Source organism: Lontra canadensis, unplaced genomic scaffold (genome assembly GCF_010015895.1).
Source record: "Lontra canadensis isolate GAN:19392208 unplaced genomic scaffold, GSC_riverotter_1.0 scaffold33, whole genome shotgun sequence".
Classification (NCBI taxonomy): domain Eukaryota; kingdom Metazoa; phylum Chordata; class Mammalia; order Carnivora; family Mustelidae; genus Lontra; species Lontra canadensis.
This window is the reverse complement of record NW_022631027.1, coordinates 3,479,407-3,503,577: the sequence shown is the minus strand read 5'-3', so window position 1 is coordinate 3,503,577 and position 24,171 is coordinate 3,479,407. Positions and strand designations below refer to the sequence as shown.

The 24,171-nt window shown below is 51.0% G+C and overlaps 1 pseudogene; it reads left to right on the top strand.

Moving 5' to 3' along the window:
• Positions 1–955: 955 nt before the first annotated feature.
• LOC116873445 lies at positions 956–9,465 on the top strand (annotated as a pseudogene).
• The last annotated feature ends 14,706 nt before the right edge of the window (positions 9,466–24,171 follow it).

Here is a 24,171-nt window from a genome sequence, read left to right as displayed (position 1 = left end):
AATTAGATTTTACTCAGAAGGTCCTACATTCTATTCAAAGAAGGGAGGTGATCCTAGGTTCTTTGAGAACAGGGATCGGCACAGACTTTTCTGGAAAGTGTTCTGTAAATACGTTCTGTGAGGTGTTGTGGTCCATGTGGTATCTCTGACAATGACTCCATTCTTGCACTGTGGCTTGAAAGCAGCCACAGACCATCCATAACTAATGCTCCAGACACACTGGAATGAAAGAATATGGGGGGAGGTCCTGTTTGGTCCATGGGTGGTAGATTCCCACACCACAGATCTGCAACATGATGGATGATGGGGGAGAGGGCTCTTCTTTTCCCTTGTCAGAGTGGGAATACACTGGAATCTATACTGCATGATCCTGACCCCTCCAGTTGAAAGGAAATAAAAGATGATAGTGAGATTGGCCAACAATTAAGGCCTCAGGAATTTTCCCGCCTTTCTCTGTTGGCCTCAAGCTTGCCACAAGTTGTTTGTCTGTGTTTGAATTCCATGTAGGTATAGTTTGGCTGAGTCAGTCCCCATTGCCTGGCGGGTATATCTTGCAGGTTATATACCACACCGATGGTCATCTTGTTCAGGCCAATATCATGAGCACACTTAGGATTCTCCTGAGTTAGCAGAGGATCCAGCATGTGTGTGCTTCAGGACGAATCTGACAGACTTCAGTAATATTATGGAGTGCCTGGCTTCCTGGGCCATCTGTGGCACTGGCATGGACCAGGCCTAGGCCACTTCTGCAGTCACGATGGAAAAGCCCCTGGCCTGGGTGGTCCATCCCATACTTGGCTCTGCAGGCCGAGACCCAAGATTCCTTCCACCTCATTGGCTGGGACCAGGTCACATGCCAATGGATGAGCCTATCCCCATAGCCAGGGAGTGCTGGCTTAGCACCTAACACCTCAGTTCCAGCACCTCAGTACTGCTGTACTACTCTGTAGAGACAATGGCTGAGAATGAACAAGGTGGACGGAAACTGGTCTGGAGTGCACAAGGCAAGGTTATGTGCCTGTGTGTGTGTGTGTGTGTGTGTGTGTGTGTGTGTGTAAGGGGTTGGAGATAATAGCTCTGGCCAAGCTCTATCTCCATATTATCTAGGTAATATGGGTAATCCATGACGTGGGTAATCCATGACGTTTCACTGCCCATCATTTTGCAGATGGAGAATATGCCTTTTGCACGGAGTATGGCAAGACTTGTTCCAAGTATTGTCTAGTTGGTATGGAAGCTGGGGAGAGCAGCACCCTCCATCTGCTAGGATAGGCGTGAGAGGCTGAGTGCTCTCAAGAAGTTGTCTGGCTTTCGCACGGCTCACTGTGAGCCTGCATAAAGGACTGACTAGGACAATTCACGGTTTTGTTCTGAGGGTGGAGTGTCGGAAAAACGGGGTGCCCCATGTAATCCCGGGCAAGGGACAGACCTGGAGTCCATTGTAGAGTTACTTTGTGGGAGTGGTGGTAATCTGCAGCATCCACTTCACGAGATGTCTGTTCTTTATTGAGTTCTGGGTGTGGTTTCTGTGACTTTGTCCTAATGGCTGGGATTTCCAAGGAGTGGGATTTTTTTGGCTTCACTGTAAGAGTTGGTCCACCGGGAGTGGGCAAGTCTTGTTCTGCTGCTGAGAAGTGTGTCTCTAGTGGTTGGAGTGTGTATTATGAGCCTAGAGGTCAATGGTCAGGTGGTTACAGTGGTCAGCGGGCTATTGTTGATGATTTTTATGGGTGAATTCCAAGGGTGAGATGTTAGATCTTATGATTAGGGATCCTCATTAACTGCCCATCAAGGGTGCTTTTTCTGAGTTTCATATTTGATACCTTTTTATTGCTTCTAATAGCTCTCCTTCTACTTGGTATTCCAATGAGCATTGCATTACAACATTGCCTGCATTTTACCCCCATACTGATGAGGATTTGGGAAAGAAAAATGTTGTCAATGCTTCCACAAATTGTACGCTGGAACAGTCAAATAATAAAATCTTATTTTTGACACAAACTAGGAAGTACCCTGCTCTGATTCTTAGTTTAAAGCAGGGAAAGATGCCCTCCTTCAGTACCAGTAATGAGTACCATAGGCCTTCCTAGGGAACATTATCAGATTCTATTGGAGACTTGGTCTTTGTTATTGTGGAGGAATGAGGAGTCAACCAATTATTTGTCTCCTGTTTCATTTTCCATGAACAGTTCCACGATATTTGGATTCACACTCTACCATTGTGAAGTCATCCCAGGTTTGGCACCAGCTCAGCCTTCTCTGCCAAGGGCATGTTTGAGCCAAGACAAAAGCTGCTTCTGGGTGACTGGGAGACCCTAGGATCAGAATACTGTAGGAGGATAGTTACTGAGATCCTAAATTCTATCCCATCTCCTGAAACCCAGATGAAATACATTTCAGATTTAGAAACTTTTGATAGAAATTTTGTGTCCTTGGTGACAACTGAAGAAAATGTGTCATACCTAAACCTAGCTTTAATCCCTAACTTTAACACTGAAACCTGACCCGACCTTAGCTCAAACTGGAACCCTGAATTCCAAACCTGAAATTGAATCTGAAGCCTAGACTTTGAACCTGAGCCCTGGATCCGAGACCTGAACCATGAATCCAAATACTAAACCAGGACTCTGAGCCATGAACCCTGAACCCAAATTCCAGCATGAACCCAAACCCTAAATTTGACCTTGAACTTTATCTCTTTATCTCTGAGTCTTTCACCCTAAATCATAAACCTAAAGCTCTAAACTCCAGCTCTGTTTCTTTGCCCCTCACTCTAAATCCTCACCCTGACCCTAAACTCAAAGCCTGATATAGAACTCTGACTGAAACCTGAACCTGAACCCAAATTCAAATCCTTTACCACACTTTGCTTATGCATTCACTACTGATGTATATTGGCAGTTTTACCTTTTGATTCTTGTGAACACTGTTTGGGTTGGGTGCTAGGGTTAGGGTCTTGGATTGGGGTCAGGGTCAGGCTTGAGAACAAGCTAAGGTCAGAGTGTGGGTCTGTGTCAGGGCCAGGGTCATATTTGGTGCCACCGTTTGGGTCAGAGACTGTTGTCATTCCATATTGTTTCCAATTAATTGTTCCTTAGCCATTTTTGGGGAAGCTGGGGATTTTGGGCTCCATGTAGCTTGAATTTCCAGAATGAAATGGCTCCAGTTGGACCCTGGGAGGGAGCAGGTGCTTCCATTGAAGGGTTAATTCCCTTAGTCCTGCACTGCCCTCCCACGCCTGCAGAGGGCGCAGGATCCCAGCTCCTGCCCTGAGCCTGGCCTGTGCAGCCGGAGCTGGGACAGGAGTCAGGCCTCCTCAGGACACGCTGTGGAGACTTCTGGAGGAACTGGGGTTCCTCCCACGCGGACAGCACAAGCTGGGGAGGATGTGGGTCCAGATCCACACGGACAGGACCCACTGTGGAGGATGTGGGTCCGTGTCCACGCTGACAGCAGCTTGCCCCCTCAGAACAGGCTGCTGGAGGAGAAGGTGAGGAGAAGCTGCTTGAGCAGGGACTGGCGATGGGGTGCGTGGTCTCAGGACCCCACGGAGGAAGGGCGTGCTGTGTAGACTCTCGGGCTTCCGTAGTTTTGTGTGTGGTGACGTGTCTTCCCACAGTGCTGTTTGCGAGGCTGTGGGGTCCCCTCTTTCTGGGCTCAGATGCAGCCCCTGTCCCACGTCTGTGTTTGTGCGCATGCGGATTCGGTTCCTGGGGCTCCTCAGTCTGCAGTCAGGGAGCGGCCACCCGCCTTGGTGCTCATGTTCCCCTCCCTTGGCCATGCAGTGTCCTTCCCATGTCCACACGGGCTTCAAGGTTGGTCCGGAGTCTGGCAGTTCGGGAGCAACAGCGCGGACTGTATAGATGGATTTGGGCAGAGTAGGTATTTTCCCAGTGTCGGTTTTTCCCTGAGCACAGAGTGTCTTCCCGTCTCCGTGTGTCTCCCTCCCTGCCTGTCATCAGTGTCCCATGGCTGTCAGGGGACAGGCCTGTAACCTCCTTGGTTCAGGGGACTCCTAGGTATCTTGTTCTTTTGGATGCAATAGTAAATGAGATTGTTCTCCGTAGTCTCTTTCTGATGGTTCCTTTGGAGCACACAGAAATGCAATTGATTTGTGTATATTGATTTTGTTCCTTGCAAGTTTCTTGAATTTATTAGTTCTGTTCACTTTAAACTCAAACTACCAGTTATTTGGCCAGAAAAATGGGTTTATTAAGGAATAGCAGAGAGTAGCAATCTGGGCTGAACAAGCTCCATCGCATCACAGGCAAGTGCAAGAAACAAAGGAACATTATTTCTTGGAGAAGGAGTAAGAAGTTGGGAGGGTTGATTGGAGGGAAAGTCCACTGGAGAAAGGCAGGGATTCGGGGTGATGGAGGATTCTCACCAGCTGAGCTTTGGTAATGATTGATTTCTTGTAGGAGATGAACCCTCCACCTTCCCCTGTGGGGCCTTGAATGGATGAGTCTCTTCCGTGGGGGATTGCAATGTGGGGTCTATAATGGGCATTGAGCGCCAGGCGCCCCCTTCCAGCCTTCCTTCTGGCGTCCCCAGTCCACTTTACTGAGGATTCCCTTCATGCTTTTTCACAGTTCTAACCAGGCTGTGGTGGAGCATTGTGGAGAATTGGAATTCCAAATCCCACTGCTTCTACTGCACCCAAGACACGGGGGCCCCTAATTTAATCCTCCCATGAGTCTCTTGCTAACATGTGGCCTCCTCCAAGGGTGAGTGGCCTCTTCATGGTGGGTGAACTGGATCTGGCAGGACTTGGCCTCCATCCCGATGTCTGATATCCTCTCTGCTTCTGTGGCGTTGTGCTAATGTGGATATGTGGAAGAGTCATTTACTCTGCAGTGATTTCAAATCTGCAGTAACTTGTCACAGTAGCGCAAATATGCTTGATCTCCACCCTCAGACTCCCAAGCTGTCATTTCTTTACCACATTTGCCACTTCAGACAGGCTACTTCTGTGCATTTTATCCCAAACAGGGACACTGTCCTGCACAACCACCACATAACCCCAAGTGAGGAAATCATGATGGTTCCCATGTTTGAACCCAGACCACAGGCCCACTTAGCTGTCACCACCTGCCTGATGGTCTGAAATGTCTTCTCCACTTGGATCCGGTTTTCTTCTTCTGGAACTTCTTCCAGGACTTTCCCTTATTTGGGTAAACTTGATGGACTTAAGGAGCACAGACAGCTCCCATCTAAGTGGTATTTCTATATGGTTTATGTCACTGGGGCTGTTTTCAGTGTCCATCCATGTTGTGACATCCATTAGTCCTTCATTCACTTTTTCACAATGACTAAACATAAGAATGTTGTCCCCTTAAAACATTTCAGGTACATAATTCTGTGGCCTTAGCTGAGTTCCCACAGTTGTACATCATTCTCCAGAATTTTCTCATTCTCCCTGAGGGAGCTTGTATGCATGAAACACCAATTCCCCATTGTCCTTTCTGCTCAACCCCCTGAAGCCACATCCAGCTTCGTGTCCCAGACACCTCATCTAAGTTGATCATACAGTATCTGTCCTTCCGAGACTGGCTGATCTCACTCAATGTAATGACTTCCACGTTCAACCCATGTACCTGTGTCAGAACTCCCTTCGTTTTTAAGGCTGAATCATGTTCCATGGTGTATCAACCACATTTTGTTCATCCATTCATCTGTCAGCAGACACTTGGGTAGCATCTACCTTTTGGCTATTGTGAGAAATGCTGCTCTGAATATGGATAGATACTTCTACTTTGAAAATTCAGGGGCATATAGGCTGCAGTGGAATTCTGTGTGTAATGTTTTAAGGATCCACCATATTGTTTCCCCACAAATGAACCATTTTACTTCATTCCTTCATAGGGCAGAACAGGATAGCCTTTTATGGATCTACTTCATTTTGTTTATCCTTTCCCCATGGATGGACATTTGCATATGTCATTTCCAAAAGGACATCCTTTTCCCCATGGATGGACATTTCTGGTTTTGCCTATTGTGAACATGGCTGCTATGAATATTCCTGTACATTTTTGTTTGTTTGTTTGAACCAGTGTTTTCAATTTGGGGGTATATATCTAGGAGTACAGTTGTTCAACAATTGTACTATAGTAATTCTGCTTTGAACTATTTGAGTAAATGCCAAACTATTTTATACATAGACTGCACGATTTTTCACAAGCGAGGTTTAAGGGTTTCAATTTCTCAACATCCTTTTGTTATTTTTCATTTTCTTGATCATAGTGATTTTATTTGTGTAAAGGGACATCTAACTGGTTTAAATCTTCATTTCCATAAAGACTAATGATTTTTAACATCTATTCATGGGCTCTTCACGTTTTGTATGATATCTCTGGAGAAGGTTCTATCCAAGTCCTTTGTCCATTTTTAAAATGGGGTTGTTTTTTTGTTGAGTTGTAAAAGCTCTTTACATATTCTGAACAGACTCTTATTAGATAAATAATGTACAAATATTTCCTTCCATTCTGGGGGCTGTCTTTTCACTTTCTGGATAGTATCTTCTGACGTACAAATATTTTTATTTTTATTTTTTTTTTACATTTCTTTTTTAAGAGTGAGTGAGAGAGAGGGTGCAACTGGACAGAGGCAGAGGGAGAAGGAAAGAGAATCTTAAGCAGGCCCCACACTTAGTGTGAAGCCTGACGTGGGGCTCAATCTCATGACCCTGAGATCATGATCTGAGCCAAAATTAAGAGTCAGACGGTTAACCAACTGAGCCACCCAGGAACCTGGGACAGATTTTTAATTTTGAGGATATTATTTTGTCTATTTTTTTCTCTCCCTTCTTATGCTTTGATGTCAGATCTAAAAGCATTGCTAAATCCAATTATGTTATGAAGATTTATCCCCATTTGTTTCTTTTAGGGTTTATAATTTTACCTCTTACATTTAAGACTTTAACTTATTTTGAGTTTATATTTATATGCGGTGTGAGGTAAGGGTCCAGTTCCATTCCTCTGTACATGGATAACCAATTGCCAAGCACCCTTTGTTGAAAAGACCATTCTGTCCCCCCAGTGTAATGTTGTCCACCCTTGTCAAAATTCAGTGGACCATAGATGAAGGGGTTTATTTCTGGGATCTCAGTTAAATCCCACTGATCTCTATGTATACTAAAAAAAAAATCATTTTATTTATTTAAAATTTTTTTGTAAATTTAAATTCAATTAATTAACTTATAATGTATTATTTGTCTCAGGGTGTATGCATACCTTTATGACAATATCACAATGTTTTATTTACTGTTGCTTTGTATTAAGATTTGAACTTTGGAAGCATGACCTTTCACCTTTGATTTTCTTTTTCATGATGGTTTTGGCTATCTTGTGGTCCCTCAAAATTCCATATTACTGTTAGGATTAGCTTGTGCATTTCTTCCCAAAGGCCTTTGTTAAATTTCTTGGGAACACATTGAATTTCCACATTGCTTTATGTACTGTTGTCATCTTATCAATAGTATGTCTTTTCATCACCATGGGGTGTCCTAAGATTTATTTAAGTTTCCCTTACTTTCTTTGGCTTGTTCCCCTGCTTGCTGGGCCTGGACTTGACCCCTGGTGACCTGACTAAGGTCTGCTGGTTGTGCGGCCTTGTCCCCTGTCTTTTCCTTTGTGAGTGATTTACTAAGCTGCCAGGTATGGGGCAAGCACAGTGAAGTGGCCTTATTGTCTGTGTGAAAAAAATCAGTCTCAGGGCGCTTGGGTGGCTCAGTTATTAAGCATCTGCCTTCAGCTCAGGTCATGATCCCAGGGTCCTAGGGTCAAACCCCACCATGTTGGGCTCCCTGCTCAGTGGGGAGCATGATTCTCCCTTACTCACTACCCCTGCTGTGTTCTCTCTCTCTCTCTCTATCTCTCTGTCAAGCAAATAAATGAAACCATAACGAAAATCGATCTCAGAGGGGCTCACCACCCTTGCTGACAATGGGGGAGCTGCTGTCCTGGGTAGTCCCCTGAGAGAGACAAGACTTCCAACTTCTTGGAGCCCGGGAGATGTAGACTGAACCTGGAAGCTTCCCATCTTGGATTCCTGGCTGGGGCCTAAGCAAGCCCTCTCTTCTTCCAGTGGTCCTCTTTCCTCTTCCCTGCCTATGCGCTGGACCTGATCCTGATATGGGAGAGTTCGAGGGTGACTGCTTCTAGGAATAGCAGTGGTTGACTGTTAGACCTTGTCATCAAGAAGCCCAGTAGCCTTCAAGGGAGGATCCTATGGGGGTGGAGACAGCTCTGTGGGGGACAGCGACAGCCCACTCAAAGCAAAGTGGGGCAGGAGGCTAGCCCTGCTGATTCTAGCCAGTCTGTAGGCCATAGAAAGGAGGGCTGTGCCCAAAGGTGGTCTACTCCTGGCAGGTGGAGATAGGACCTACAGGGGATTGGCCAGAGGAGGGCACCTGCAGGGTTTGCCTGGGAGCTCAGCACTGGGGGAGCATTCCTGGCTCTAGTATGCTGACTGTGGGGTTGGTTTCCCGCCTCTGAAGCCTAGGTTCCCCTTTGTATGATGGGGTGCTGATGACCCCATCTCTGGGAGCAGAAGGTAGGGAGGCCCCACAAGCAGACTTGCTCAGAACAGGCTGGGAGAGTGGCTGCTGCTTAAAGCAGCCCAGAACCTACCCCCTTGAAGAAGGTACACATGTCCATGACCCCCAGCTCTGGGGTCCTGCCGCTAGCCTCTGACAGTGACCCTCCTCCCACCTTGTCCCTCATCCCATAGATAGGTGTTCTTCGTGGAGCTGTTCCTGCAGAGGGCAGAGAAGCCTATCATGGTGGAACACAGGGTCACCTACTAGGTCGTCACGGACCAGTGGACTGCTGGGCCCATGTGCCCCCCTGGGAGGGCTGGAGGGTGGTGGTCCTTGAGGACCCCAGCACCCCAATCTGGTAGGATGTGTCCATGAAGCACATGGTGATGGTCAGCTGCTTTTGTGAGCAGCGCTTCCTCTGTGAGGTGGATGATGTGGCAGGTGTGGATGTGGACATGAAGTTCTGTGACCATATGGGCATGGAGATACTGTCCCCCTCTCTTTGGCACCCTGCACCCCAGTTTCTACCGGATGTCCTGTGAAAACTTCAGTTACCAGTGCGGGCCACAGTCCCAGGCCCACGTCCCCAGGGATCAGGACGACATTTACAACATGGGGGCCTTTTCTGGGGGGTTGGTGGTGTAGGTTCACTGACTGACCTTGGCCTGTCACTAGGTGATGGGGGTCGACCTGGCCAATGGGATCGAGGTTATGTGGGGTGACAAGAGCCACTTGAAGAGGTACCTGCTGGACTATAAGCCCACCAAGGTGCTATCCCCGAGGACCTGTGGGACCTGCGGTGACTGGGCTGTCCCCTGGAGGACCTGTGGTACTCATGGTGGCTGGACTGCCCTCCTCTCCCACTTCATGAAGAAGCTGAGATTCAGGCCGTGCCCAAGAATCACCAGGACATTGAGAACTCATGAGGGGCTGTCCCTGGCTCCATCAGGGGGTGCTGTCCTGAGCAGAACTGTCAGAATAGGTTACTACTTCTGTCCCCTTGAGGGATACCATGGAGCCCAGCCCTGCCTACGTGGGCATGTCCAGGGCCCCAGCTGCACCCACACAGAGGAGGCCTGCCTGGGAACACAAGATCCTCTCTTTGTGATCACTACATTTTGATACCTTCTGGGTCATTTGCAGCTATAAATGGCTCCAGTTTTATGTCGGATGATTTCTGTGTTAATGCTGAGCAACCATCTTTAAAAAGAACAATCAAGGGAAAAGGTTTTCTTCGTGGATCTAGACAGACACGGCCTGGTGGGGCTGGGAGTGGTCCTGCAGGGGCTCTGGAGCCAGGATGGCCTCTGGTCGGGTCTTCCCTCCCAGTCCCTGCACCTTGCCACAGCCATGGGGCTTCAGGGAAAGGGGTGTACCAAGCCACCTCTCAAACCTTTAGTACCCTGACCTCCTGAGGCCTTGGCTGTGCCTGCTAGCTCAGCCTCCAGGAGTATGGAGCTCTCTGAGTTATGTATGGTTTCTGCCTTGGTTTTATTTTTTATTTTTTTAACTTAATTTTTAAAATTTATATTCATTAGCCAACATATAATACATCAGTAGATTTTAATGTAGTGTGCAGTGATTCATTAGTTGCCTGTAACACCCAGCGCTCATCACAACATGTGCCGTCCTTAATACCTGTCTACCCAGCTACCCCATCTCCCCACCCCCATCATTTCTGTAACCCTCAGTTTGGTTCCCAGAGTCCAAGAGTCTCTCATGGTTTGTCTCCCTCTCTGATTTCTTCCCATTCAGTTTTCCCTCCATTCCCCTGTGGTCCTTCGCTCTGTTCCTGATGTTCCACGTATAAGTGAAATCATATGACTATTGTCTTTCTCTGACTGACTGATTTCACTCAGCATGATCCCCTCCAGCTCCGACCATGTCGATGCAAATGGTGGGTATTCATCCTTTCTGATGACTGAGGAATATTCATATATATATATATATATATATATGTATATATATATATATATATATATATATCTCATATCTTCTTTATTCATTCATCTGCCAAAGGACATCAAGGCTCTTTCCACAGTTTGGCTATTGTGGACATTGCTGCTATGATTATTAGGGTGCAGGTGTCCCTTTTTTTCACTACACATGTATCATTAGGGTAAATACTCAGGAGTTCAATTGCTGGGTCATTGGGTAGTTCTATTTTCAACTTCTTCTTCTTTTTTTTTTTTTTTTTCTATTTTCAACTTCTTGAGGAACCTCCATACTCTTTTCCAGAGTGACTGCACCAGCTTGCATTCCCACCAACAGTGTAAAAATGTTCCCTTTTCTCCACAACCTCGCAAACACTTGTTGTTTCCTGTCTTGTTAATTTTAGCCATTCTAACTGGTGTAAGGTGGTATCTCATTATAGTTTTGATTTGTATTTCCCTCATGTTGAAGTATGTTGGGCAATTTTTTATGTGTTTGTTATGAGCCTCCTCAGTCTCCTCTGCTCCCCTCATTTTCCTCCTCAGCCGGAAAATGCTCCCAACCAATCTGCAGCTTTGAAGACCAGTTCAGTCCAGATGCCAGGAACATACCTTGGGGATCTCGGACTCACTTAGGCCATCTGTTCTGTCCATGTCAGGTGCCTGCACCCTTCCACCCCCACCAGCTGGCCACCTGCTCCTCTCACAGATGTCCCCATCTCAGGAGAGGGAAACACCAAGTCCAGACTCTTGGATTCCTCTGTGACTTGTTGCTTTCCACCAACTCTCCCAGTAGTGAGGTGGCTACTGGAGGACATTCGATGTCCAAAGCATTTAAAGTCACATGTGAGTCTCTGCTGCCTAGGGCAATGGATACAAGTTGGGCAAATAGAAACCAAGCAGAATCACCAGAAGAAAGGCTGAGTGATGAGGAGCTCTTTAGGGAAGAATGGCCTGGAAGCTCTAACCTATTCTCGAACCCCTGGGGCTCTGCATGCATGGGCTGGGTGCCTGCTCAGGACCAACCTAAGAAAGCCCTAGGCTTTGCCCTCTGGTGATTGTCAGACTTGGCAGTAGGAAGTGAAGGCCAAGGCAGTGTGCTAAGAGGCCTGGCTGGTGCTGAAAGTATATCCTGACACCCACACACCCAGAACTCTCCTCCCCATCTGTAAGGACTAGAAGTTTTTCTGGTTTTTTGTTTGTTTTTTTCAGAAGGAGGGCAGTTTCCATATGTTTAAGGAAATCTTACCCAGTCGACAGTTGACCACTACTTTCACAGACCAGATACTTCTGTGGCCACACAGGACAAGGGATACAGATTTGACAAAATCAGTTCAGAAATGTCACTAAGCCAACAGCAGGACTGCAGTGAGAGGAACAGCAGCAGTGAACCCTGGGGAGGGGAAGTACTGGTATTTGACTTGCTATTACATTATTCACAGTGTCCCTGATCCAAAGGCAGAGAGGCGAGTGGTGGTGACAGAGGGAAGGAATGTATTTCAGTGTAGCCGACACCAGAAGGCTGAGGTGGTTTTGGTCTCAAGGTGTTGAAAACTTCCTACTTGCCAAGTCTGACAATCGCCAGAAGTCAGAGCCTAGGGCCTTCTCAGGTCAGCCCTGAGCAGGCACCCAGCCCATGCATGCAGAGCCCCAGGGGCTTGGGAATAGGTTAGAGCTTCCAGGCCGTTCTTCCCTAAAGAGCTCCTCATCACTCAGCCTTTCTTCTGGTGATTCTGCTTGGTTTCTATTTGCCCAACTCGTATCCATTGCCCTATCCAAAAGCCCTCCTGGGCTTTTAGATGAGGAAAATCTAGGACAAAGGTCAGTGGGCAAGTGCAGGGGTTCAGTAAAGTTCAGGTCAATCATTGTCTTGGGGTCCATCACGTGGGGTCTTGCTGGTGTCAGGCAGTGGTTATTGCTTGAGGGGTTGTTTTGGTGTCCGCCAGGTCTTTGACTTAACAGATGAGCCAGAAGAAGGGACGTCATCAGTTAGCAAGTACAGACAAAGGTCAGAATGGAGGTGGGTAAAGGCCTCTTTCACTCTGAGAGTGGGGGAGCTCAGAGCCTCTGCTACACACCTTGCCTTGTTCATAGCTTCCAGCTGCCTGGTCTTGAGTTCTCTCCTTTTAATGAACTGGTCATCTAGGAAGTAACGTGTTTCTCTGAGTTCCATGAGCCACTCAAGCAGACTATTCTAACCTGAAGATAAGGTTGTGGGGCCCTCTGATCTGTAGTCATAGCTCAGAAACATAGGTGACCTCTCTGCCGAGGCACTGGCTGACCATTAATTTAACAGCACAGGGATTCAGTGGCCAAACACAGCAAAGAACACAGACTTGACAAAAATTAGTTCACAAAAGTCACTAAGCCAACAGTTGCAATAAGAATGAGCAGCAATAAGGAAGCCTGGGATGGGGAAGATCTGATATTCAGGATGCTTCCATTATAATATTCATTATCACACCTTGGACTTGTCAGTGGGGCCAAGTCCCCTGGCCGGGGATCAGGTAGCTTCCTACGTGTTCCACCTGCGTCTCCTTGGCTCCCCTAGCCCTGCACAGCCCTGTGCTGCTTCCCAGTAGAGGGCTTTTTTTTTTTTTTTTTAAAGATTTTATTTATTCATTTGACAGAGAGAGAGAGATCACAAGCAGGCAGGGAGGCAGGCAGAGAGAGAGGAGGAAGCAGGCCCTCCGCGGAGCAGAGAGCCCGATGAGGGGCTTGATCCCAGAACTCTGGGATCATGACCTGAGCCGAAGGCAGAGGCTTTAACCCACTGAGCCACCCAGGCGCCCCACAGAGGGTGGTTTTAACCAAGGTCAGGAAGACAAGGTGGATTTTCCTGACTCCACCCGCCACCACTCCCTGCCCAGGGCTGCAGGAGAGGAAAGTTTTCTTCAAGTCATCTTAAGGTCCCTGGCTGGGTCTCAAATCGACAAAGACAGATGAACAGGAGAAAAGCTGGCCAAGTGTATTGATTTTTTTGCTGCGAGCCTCACAAGAATATGGAGATGAGCAGAGGCAATTGGAGCAGACAGTTCTACATTTTAGGCAAAGAAGCAATAAATGTGTGAAGAATTGAGAGACACAGGGGTTTGAGCTAGGGCTGGTAAATGGTAAAAAAGTAACTAGGAAGATAAAGGTTAATTTAACCAGGTTTGTTCCTCTAGCCTTTGTGGCCCTAAATTCCTTGACTCTGGTGATAAGCATGTCCTCCCTGCAGTCTGGGGAGAGAAAGTGCCCCATGGGAGTATTCTGACCTGCTTCAGGGACGAAGGGCTGATGGCTGGGGATCAGAGGGAACTTCCTGCTTCTGGTCTATGGAAAATTCTTTCAGTTTCTTTATTTAATTTGCCAAGGTGCCATATTTGGGGTAGTGTGTCCTGACCCTCACTGGACTGGTACTGTACTCGGTCTCCTAGTATCCAGGACATTGAATGCGCTGCTGAGGGGACCTCCCAGCCCTGGGGCAACCCCTTGTCCAGCGAGGCACCTGCCTCCAGGGGAGGGTTGCCTATGACTTCCCACACGGGTGCTGCCCTGTTGCTAAGGGTGGCCACCCCCCCTAGGGGAGATTGGGTGAGAGTGTGCAGATCTTACTTCAAGAAACTGACTTACTTTACTACAAATGTCTACCCAGTAGTGGGATTATACAGGAGTTCTATTTTTAGTAATTGGGGCAAACTCCATACTTTCCCTAGCATGGCTGTGCCAACCAAGGTCAATTCTGGATGATTTTATCTATAAAACAAAGATTCTTGAAGAACTTCTCCAGCAGAGAACAGGAGGAGAACATTTTCAAGGCCTTGCAAAGTATACTAACCATAGGAAAAAACAGAAACTATTGAAATGAAGAACTCATTATCCTTCTTCCATTTCTGGCTAGTGTGCTGGTCTGTGGCTCAAACCTACCTCAGGGAGCTGAAATGTTGACCTTCCAGGTCAGCTGCCACTGAGATGGCTGCTGTTTCCAGAAATTCTTTGGGGGTATGGCCAGGTTTCCCCACCTATGCACAGGTGGAGTTGGTGACCTCTGACAGAGGAGCCACAGGTCCTCCAGGCATGGTTGCTCCTCCATTCCCCAGTGGAGCCATCACACTGAGGGTTTAGGGGGATGGGAGCTGCCCCTAGGCAAAGCCACCAGAGATTCCCACTGTCCCTACCTGACCTTCAGATGCTCCTCAGTTACTCCTGTGCCTCTGGTATCTTCCTGGAACCCTGACCTGGCTGTTTTCAGACAGCTTGTCCAGCAGTACCCTCACTTTCTGGGAGGGGGATCTACTGGAGTCTGCAGTGTGTCCTGCTGCCCCACCTGGATCACTTTTTGAAGGCACATCTTCTGGGCTGTCTGAGGACCCAAGACTGTGGATCTGTGGCCTGGAGGGGTTCTGAGCAGAGCTGATAGGATGGGAGGGCTGCAAGGCACAGAGGCAGGTTTCCAGAAAGCTGTCTGGGGTCCCTGGCATTCCACCACTTTTGAATCAAATCCCTGAGATCTTTAAAATGCCAGCAATGTTACAGCCTGGGCCAGAAAATCACATGGCTCTCTGCACCCAACACCACCTAAACTATTGGCCATTTCTTGCACTTGAGCTGAGTACAAAGGATTGGGAATAAGATCTTGAGAGGAGGTCCTGGGCCAGACTTTGTGTTTGGGGACATAGGCCATCTAGACAAGCTTGTGCTGAGCCTCAGAAGGGGGCCTGTGTGGAGACCCCAGCTGCAGACACTGCTATCCACTGATGCCCCTCAGTCTGCCCCAGTGCACCTGCTGCTGGGAGAGTGCCTGCCCCCTCCTCTCTACCTGAGGGCTCTCTCCTACACCAGCTGTGCCTCTCCCCTGCCAGTCACTGCCAGCCTGAGGCCTGGGAGGGTGGATACCCCGACGACTTCCAGCCTTGGGGACAGATTCAGTGAGGGTGGGACTTGGTCTCCCAGTAGGACTGAGCACCAGGCCCCCAGGGTGCTCACTGTCCTCCTGGGGGCTCACTGTGCCACATCCTCCCTCAGACTCCCTGGGCCCAACTCCTCCTCAACTCAGGCACCACTCTCAGTCCAGGCTGCACATGCTGGGACTGAGAGTGGGTCCTCTGGACCTTCCATGCCTGTAACATGGACACAGGCTGGCCTCAAAGGCTCGTCAGAGGAGACAAAGGGCAGGAAGATGCAAGCTGTTTCAATGGACAAGCCAGGTGACCCCAGAGGGAGCACACAGGCCTTGCACAAAACACAGGGCTCATGGAGCCCAGTGTGGGATGTGGGCATCCATCCAAGGCACATGGGGAATCCTGGCAAGGGTGGCCTTGGTGGGGGCAGGGGAGACCACAAAAGGGTTGCAGAAAAGGTAGAAGATAAGGATGATGACAGGACAGAGCTTCCCAAGGAGGCTGATGGAAGAGTCAGATGATCACAGAGACGGTTGGGAAAACTTGGAGGCCCTGGAGATGTTGGCTGAAATGCTGTCATTTGGTCAGAAAAGTTGTGTCTCAAACTCCCGGTTGACACTGGATGATTTACTCTTTTCTTCTAGGAATCAGGGCATATGGGCCATTAGCACTCACATTGTATGAAGTCTAGGATATATTCATTTTTCATCACTTTTCAGGACTAGATTTTTCTAGAGGAAGTGCTAAGCATGGGTCTCTCCATTCATTTCTTTGTGCAACTGGCCTCTGTTTTCGGGAGTAGATTCCTGGTGCTCATCACCACTGCCACCCCTGAGGACTGCCCCTGTCACCTCCCACAGTGGTCATGACCACGTTGGTTCAGGGGAGTGCTCTCTGATGAAGCCCCAGTGCTCAGTACAGAGCAGGGACCCCAGATCTTCTGCTGAATGAGGGAGGGAGGATAAAGAGGGAGAGAGGGAAGAGGGAAGGAAGGAAGGAAAGGAGGAAGGGAGGGGAAGGAGGGAGAGCAGGGGGTTGGGGAGGCAGGGAGGGAATGAGGAGATAGGGAGGGAGTGAGGGAGATAGGGAGGGGAGAGAAGGACGATGGCAGGGTGGGAGTGAGGGAGGGAAGATGGGAGGGAAGGCAGGAGGATGGGAGGGAGGGAGGGAAGGTGAGAGGGAGGCAGGAGAAGGAGGGAGGAAGGATGAGAGGGAGGGAGTGAGGGAAGGAGGGAGGAGGGGTGGAAGGGAGGGTGATGGAGTGGGAGAGGGATGGGAGGGGTGGAGGGGAAGGAGAGAGGGGGTAATGAATGAGACGGTGAATAAATGAGGTAGGGAAGGAGGGGGTGAAAGAGCAGAAGTCCAGTCCATGTATCAGGAACCATTATTTGGAGTGAGGTCCAAGGGCATCACAGCCTTGGCCCTGGATGTTGGCTCAGGGCACATCCCTCTGTCCTCCCAGTGCTGACCTTCTTTCTCCTTGGCCCTGCTGTCACCCTGGATCCTCTCTAGCTCCTCAAACAATTCTGAATATTCCCAGAAGCAAGGTGGCAGGAGGGGGGAGGTCTCAGGAGGGGCTTTCCGGATCCTGTGCCCAGACAACCCTGGGACAGGAGCTATAGGACATTCTATCATGAGGACTGGGACCGTGGATCCCATCCATCCCCTTGAGCATTAGTGCTATTCCATTCCCTGCTCTCTCCACCACTGCTGTGCTGAACACTCCTGACAATGCATCTGTGACATATCGTGCCAGAGTTTATGGGGCTGAGTCTGAGGCCGAGCACTGCTAGGTGATGGATGTACCTGCAGCCTGGGCGGGGTGCTGCTCACTGTTTTCCCAGACAGGGGTGCCCATCACGCTTCTCTCCAGGGGACCTGCATTGAACCTCTGGTTCTTCACATTCTCCCCAGGTTGCCAGTCCCCAGACCAGACACCCGCCGCTCTAAGGGTGACCAGCGCTGCCTTCATAGGGTTTCCTTTGCCAGAGCCTTTCCCCAGGAGCTCCCGCATCTCTGACACATACTCCCCACGTGCCTATCCTCCCCGCTGGACTTGCATGCATTTGGTCTCTGTCCCTGTGGAGCCCCATGACTTGGAGCCTGGTTTGGAGCAGTCAGGTGAAACTTTTCTCTGGCCTTGGGTTGTGAGCAATGTGTTTGCCCTCTGTGGTGTGTCTTCCAGCTTTCTGCATTTCCCTGGTTTCTGTGTGGCCAAAGGAGGAACCAGTTCTGTTCTGTCTGGGGTCAGGCTGTGGTGTCCCAGCAGGAACAGGGGTCTTGACCCCAAGATTGTGCTCCTAATTCCTAAAGGGGCCTCTATGATTACATCTCATCTGTAATCCATCGGGGCCTTCAATATCGAATAAGGGAAATTCTATGTCACATAAACACAGAAAACAAAAAAACAAAAAAACAAAAAAACCGAGTCCCCTCTGAAAATAGGTGGGTGGACACAAAGGCACATATTGTGTGATTCTACATACAGAAACATCCAGAACAGATAAAGGAACAGAGAGAGAAACCAGCTTAGGGGTTGTGAGAGGCCAGGTTGGAGAAGAAATGGGCAGGGAGGGCTTTGGGTTCAGGTCTCCTCTGGGGAAGGAGATATCCTGCAGTGATGTTCTGTGGTGTGGTGGCACAGCATTGGGAATGTACTTAATGCTCGTGAGGTGTTCAAGTGAAAACAAGTAATTTTTATTTAAAACAAATAATAACAGTATGCAGACCATGGAAAGATAAAATAACAGTTAATATGTGTACCAGAGGGAAAGAATATACAAGTAGGGGATGAAACATTCCTGTGGGTTGTCAGGGTCGAGGGACAGAACAAGGGATAATTGTACGAGGAGCAGGGCTGCGGGCTCCGGTTGTGGCTCTGGGAGCCCCACAGGAGCAGGAGTAGGGGCAGAGGTTGAGACAGGGGCAGGGACAGGAACTGGGACAGATGCAAGAGCAGGAGCACAGGCTGGGGCAGGGGAAGGGGGAGCTGTACTGGCAGGGGCAGGGGCTGGAACAGGAGCAGGGGTGGGAGCAGGGGCTGAGGCAGGGGAAGGGGCAGGGACAGGAGTAGGAACTGTAGCAGGAGCAGGGGCTGGGGCAGGGGCAGGCACCAGCTCTTCTGGGACAGTGTCAGGCTCTCGGTGGGCAGGTACCTGATCACCTGCTGGCTCCTGGTCTCCTGCTGAAATCTCTCTAGACACCATCCCCCCACCCCCCTTGAGCTGTGGTTGAAGTTGGGGCTGGCTCTGGCTCTTCAGAGCTAGACCCAGGTCTTCAGGCCCCCACATTCCAGAGACAGCCCCCTGCCCAGCTTATTTCATTGAAGATCCTGGAATGAAGAACATGTTTGCGTGCCTTTGCAGAGATAGAGCTCAGCCCAGGGCCTCCCAGAGAAGCTACAGCCAGGAAGGAACCGTCACCAGGACATCTCCCCAACTGCAGTCCACCCGCTGGGTTCTCTGAGCCCATTCATTGCTTCTGGCCCCACACCAGCCTCTGGGGTCTCCTGCCTGTGGGGCCTAGCACTGACCGATCCCCAGACACCCACATACACCCAGTCCTGGACTTGTCACACTAGTGCTCAGTGTCTGTGGGCTGGACCGCAATCCAGTGTGGTAGCAGCAGGGACAGTGGCCTGGGCAGTGTCAGAGGCCTTCCCAGGCAGTCCCCAGTCCCTGCTCCTGGAGAGACCCCTACAGTCACTCCCTGTGTAAGGGAGATGGAGCCGGTGTCTGCCAGCCTCCTCCCTGTTTTATCATTCCTGGCGTTCTGCAAAGACAGGGACAGGTAGCTGGCCTAGGTGCATCACAGCCCTGCCTGACAATCCTCATTGTCCTCCTGCCCAGTCCCCCTGCTGCTCCCAGATCACACACAGAATTGTGCGTGCACAGCCCCACACCTGGGACAGGGACCCATACCTGCAGGACACAGGATAAACCCTGGGGAGAAGCTCACAGCCCCTCACACCCTGTCCCACCCAGCCAGCCTTGACCTGGGGTGTGAATATGACCTGCTCACCAGGCATCTGACCCCTGCTCTTGAATGGAGTGGGCGCACCCCATGTGAGCCTTCTTTACAAACACACACATGCGCACACACACGCATGGGGAGGGGACCTTGGGCTGCACAGGTTGGATCAGAGCCTGTAGGGCTGGGGGCTGGCTCTGGGCCTCATGGTGTCACCTTTCTGTACTTCTGGCCAAATGACTAGGGATGTCGGGGACCCCTGATGTGACATTCTTAGTGAGGGAAAGTGTTTGCAGGGTGTGCTTTCCTCGGCCTGCAGCCTCTGGACTTTGGGATGCAACACGAAAACATGTTCTTTTGAGGCTCTCCAATGAAATGAGCTGGCAGGGGGCTATGTCTGGAATGTGGGTGCCTGGTTACCTGGGTTCCAAATTCTGTTAGGCTCTGTTGTCAAGAAAGTGAGGTCACCACTTCCTGGAGACCCCTTACCTGACTTCCTCCTCACGCCAAAGCCCCCTGAGGGCCCCCCTCCCCTAGCTGCTCAATGCTCACCCTCTATGCCATGTCCCGTCCATACAGTGACACCCACACAGCGTACTCACGGCCCCCATTGAGGCCTGGGTGTGGACATTGTCCCCACTGTGAGGACACAGATCGGGGTCCAGACCAGGCTTCTGCTCATGCCCAGGACTGTGACTCTGGACAGACTCTGTGCCTCTCAGGGCCCCGCCCCCCAGGTTCCCCATCTGCGCAGTGGGGTCTTCTAGCTTCTATTTCTAGGGACACCATCAGGGGTAGGACCTCTACGTATGTTCCTGCTATCACAGGAGGCTGGGACATGCACGTGGCAATGCAAGGGTGAGTGGGGGGCTGGGCAGGGCATAGAACACAGCTCAGAGGGGCCTGGGTCTGCTTTAGGGCCACCCTCTTCCTGCCTGTCTCCCAGCCCCCATGGAAAGGTTGCAGTAAACTGATTCTGACCTTGCCCTCTTGTGACACAGACTTCCAGGGGCTCCCATTAGGTTTAGGCCCAGGTACCAGGGCCTCGTCTGTGTGTATGTGCTTGGCAGACCCCACAGTGCTTCCTGGCATTCCCAAATCCTGGTCACACATCCCTGTGGAATTCTCTTCCCTCCAGGGTGGATGGTCCGTGTGACTGTGCTCTAAGGAATAGAAGAGAGCAAAATGATGGGATGTTGTTTCCAACCTGATTGAAGAAAAATCTGTGACTTCTGGTTCCCTCTCTTGTGTTCACTCTGTTTCTGTCTTCTCTGTGTGTCCACCAGGAGCAGGACCTGGGGGTTCTGGGGGCAATGTGAGAAACCTCAGAAGCCTACCTTCTCCCTGTTTCCCTCTCCTGTCTTGGTGCTTGGTTCCTTCCTAAGCCCTCCTCACCCTGACCAGAGCACTGACTCTGGAACCTCTTCCAAATGGGGACCTTGAGGCTGCAACAAGGAGGGTCCTGACCTTGGTCCCTAGAGCAGTGGTCCAGTGCTCTGCCATGTTCTGCGAACCCATGTCATCAGGCCCCCAAGCCCGCAGGCTGCCTCTGCTCAGAAGGACCTCGAGGGAATACAAAGCATTTTCCCACGACTGGGAGCACAGTGGGTCAGGGATAAAGATCCAAGACCAACAGACTTATCTACAAGCCTGTGGGACCCTAGGGCTCCCCAAACCTATGGCCCAATTGACAGAAGAGTAAGCTGAGGCCTTTTATGCTATAACCCCATCTGGACTTGGGGGTATCTCTTCCTACTTCCAGTAGCCCAGGATGGTGATGGACACCAGACCCCAGACCCTGTCCTCTTCCAGTGCCCTGGCAATCCCCCTAGGCCCCTTGGGGATCCCCTGACCATCAGCCTGGCCTGTCTCCCGACCCCATGCTATAGATCTGGGTTCTTACCAGGGGTCCTGATACCCCTGCCCCATGGCCCAGCTGTCTGTGACTTCTTTCTCTTTCCCCCTTGTCACCCACCTCGCTCCAAGCGTGTCCACCCCTTCTGACCCTGAGCTGGGCAGTCATAGTGGTGTGTGTGTATGTGTGTGTGTGTGTGTGTGTGTGTGCGTGCGCACGCAGGCACACATGCCTCTACTTGTCTGGGGATGCTCAAGGTCATGTCTCCACATGGGACGGGGTGGGTAGCTATCCCCAAAGATCTGAGGGGCTCTCACCCCCAAAGTGAACCTCATGGGAGGGTTGGGGCTGGCCTGGGACTGGAGAGCAGCCCTGCTTCTTGGACTCTGTACCCCTCATTTGTCCTGGGTGATTCCCTGCCTCTCTTGACCCTAGGTTCCCAACAGTCCCTGAGGGTTGGACATGGAAATGTTTGAACTTGACCAATCCTCTGGGGGTAGGTGGAGGACAGGTGCATCAGACACACAGGCCTCCCTCCTGAGAGGGCCCAGTGTGCACAGGGGACCTGCACAGAGCACCTGTACCATGACCCAATCCCATGGCGGATGTGCATGACACCCATGCCTCTGCACCTGACTGGTCTCCCATGTTTCCTCAACACTGCCAAGGTCTCTGTGGCCCCAAAGTCTGCTTAGCTCTGGAAATGTGCCCATGCTGGGCAGAAAGCCTCAGTGTGCAAGGCCAGGTGGATTGGACATCTGGGGACACAAAGGTCACTGAATACCCCCCACCCAGTTGGCCAGGAATGCAGACTGCCTCCCAGGATCCAGCTAAATGCAGGGCTGGGCCAGAAGACCTGGAGGCAGCAGTGGAGGCTGACTCAGGGTGGGGAGAAGAGCAGCCCACCACATTCCCCTTCTCCTCTCCTCCTTCTTCCTTGTCTTCCCGGTAGGACCCTGGGGCAGAGATCCAGCCTGTCCCTGGCTGCAGCCCTGGCTGGAGTCAGAGATGTGGGAAGGAGGCTAGGGAGGAGAGGCCCACCAACAGGATGCCCGAGTGTGAGGGTGTTATTACTGTAATGAGGGACCCCATGGGCATTCAGGGCTTTCAACACTTTTTAGACACGAGCAGTGGCCCCAGGACTTGGCCCCTGCCCCATCCTTCATCATCCACACGGCCTCACATCTCTTCCAGCCCAGTCCTTGTCTGCAGCCCGTCCTCCCTCCAGCCCCAGGAAATCCAGCTGCTCCAGGGGCTGCAAACTCATTATAAGCTGCAGCCAAGTCAGCCCTATGGGGTCTGGTTCTGGGCCCTGGAGCTCCACAGTGAGGAGAGGTGATGCGACACAGGGGCTGGGAGAGGGCAGAATGGACTCTTCCTGGAAGCCACAGCTCCCTGGTCAGCACAAACCCTGTTGTGTGCCGGCCCCTAGGGCACCCAGACTCCAGCTCCCAGGCAGGCTCCGGGAGGGAGACCAGAATGTGTCTCCTTCTAGTTCAGACATGCCACTCTGTCCTATAGCTACAGCCTGTCACACCAGCTGCATTCCCCCTCCTAGTTGGCCAGCAACACCCTCAGGGCCAAGAACAGTATATCATCCAGCTCAGGGGCCAGCATGCGGCTGGGCAGGCAGGGGAGGGCTAGCTCTGGGTTTTGAGAGTCTCTGGCTGGGCTAATGGGGGATTGGGAGGGCTGGCCTTCCAGCCCCTCAGCTGACCAGTCCTATGACTGGAGCCATTTGCCTCCCCTCTCTGGGCCTCGCTCTCTGCCTCTGTGCAATGTGGTGATGCTGAATGATCACTCCCATGGTAGGAGCATGTGGGGTGCTGGTGATTGACCTAAGCTGGGCACTGGGTCTGGACAGCTGAGTGCAGGGGGGGATGGTCAATGGTGTCACCAGTGAGCACCCCTTTCCCTAAAAGCAATTCAGCCCTTCCATGAAGTTGCCAGGCCCCTGGGAGACCACACTCCTGACACCAGGTCCCTGTGTGTGGCTCTTCCTCAGCAGTGGGACTGGGTGGGGACCCCAGGACATGGGGCCAGCTCCTCCCTCTGAGGGCACGAGAACAAGGAAGACTTTCCCTGGGGTCCCCCAAGGCCACGTAAGAGGGGAGATGGCTGCCCCCAAATAGGACATTGAAATTCTGCTTCTGCTAGAACCTGAGCATTGGGGTTTGGTTCTTTCACTTGCTGGGCCATTGAGACACACACACTCTCCATGACTTCTCCTCAAATGAGGAGTTCTTGCAGGGCCTGCCCCTCCCTGGCTCCTGAAGGAGACCCATCCTCCCAAAGACAGGATCATTTCAGGTCATGATCCTGGGTAAGGATGGGAGACAGCCCCTCACGTCTCCCAACTCTGGGGATGAGAGGCCTTTCTCAGGCACAGCAATGCCCACTGAACACAGGGACTTCAGAAAGAACACACGCCTGGCCCAGGTCCTGCCCCGGGGTGGTGGCTGCCTTCCCCAGCTCTGGAGGAAGAGGGACATCCTCTCCTTCTCTGGGTGGGATTCCTCTGACCCACGACCAGGCCTGGAAGTGTTCTAGTCCACCCCTGGAAGTGCACCAGCACCAAGTGGGCCAATCACTGTCCACACATGAACATGGACAACATGCTAATGAAGTGCCAGAGGTGATCCTGTGCAAATGGCCTGTGGCTGGAAGGGCTGGTGGCTTCAGTGCCTTCCCGTGGGCCCCCTTTTCCTGGATGGGAATCCTCCTGGACTCTGTCCTCAGAGCTTTCTTCCTGCTGGTTTCAGGACCAAGGGAGAGACTGTGGTGTGGCTTAGAAGGCTCCACCCCAGCCTCCCTCCTTCTACACACATCACTGCTCCCCAAGGAGCAGGGGCTACTGCTCCCACAGGCCCCACACAAGGCTTGTTTAAGGCACTCATTCCCTCCAAGGCCCAGCAGCTCTGGCTCTGTCACATACACAGTGACCACAGCTGCTTCGCTGGGCCAGGAGTCCCAGGAGAGCTCTCCTTTCCCAGG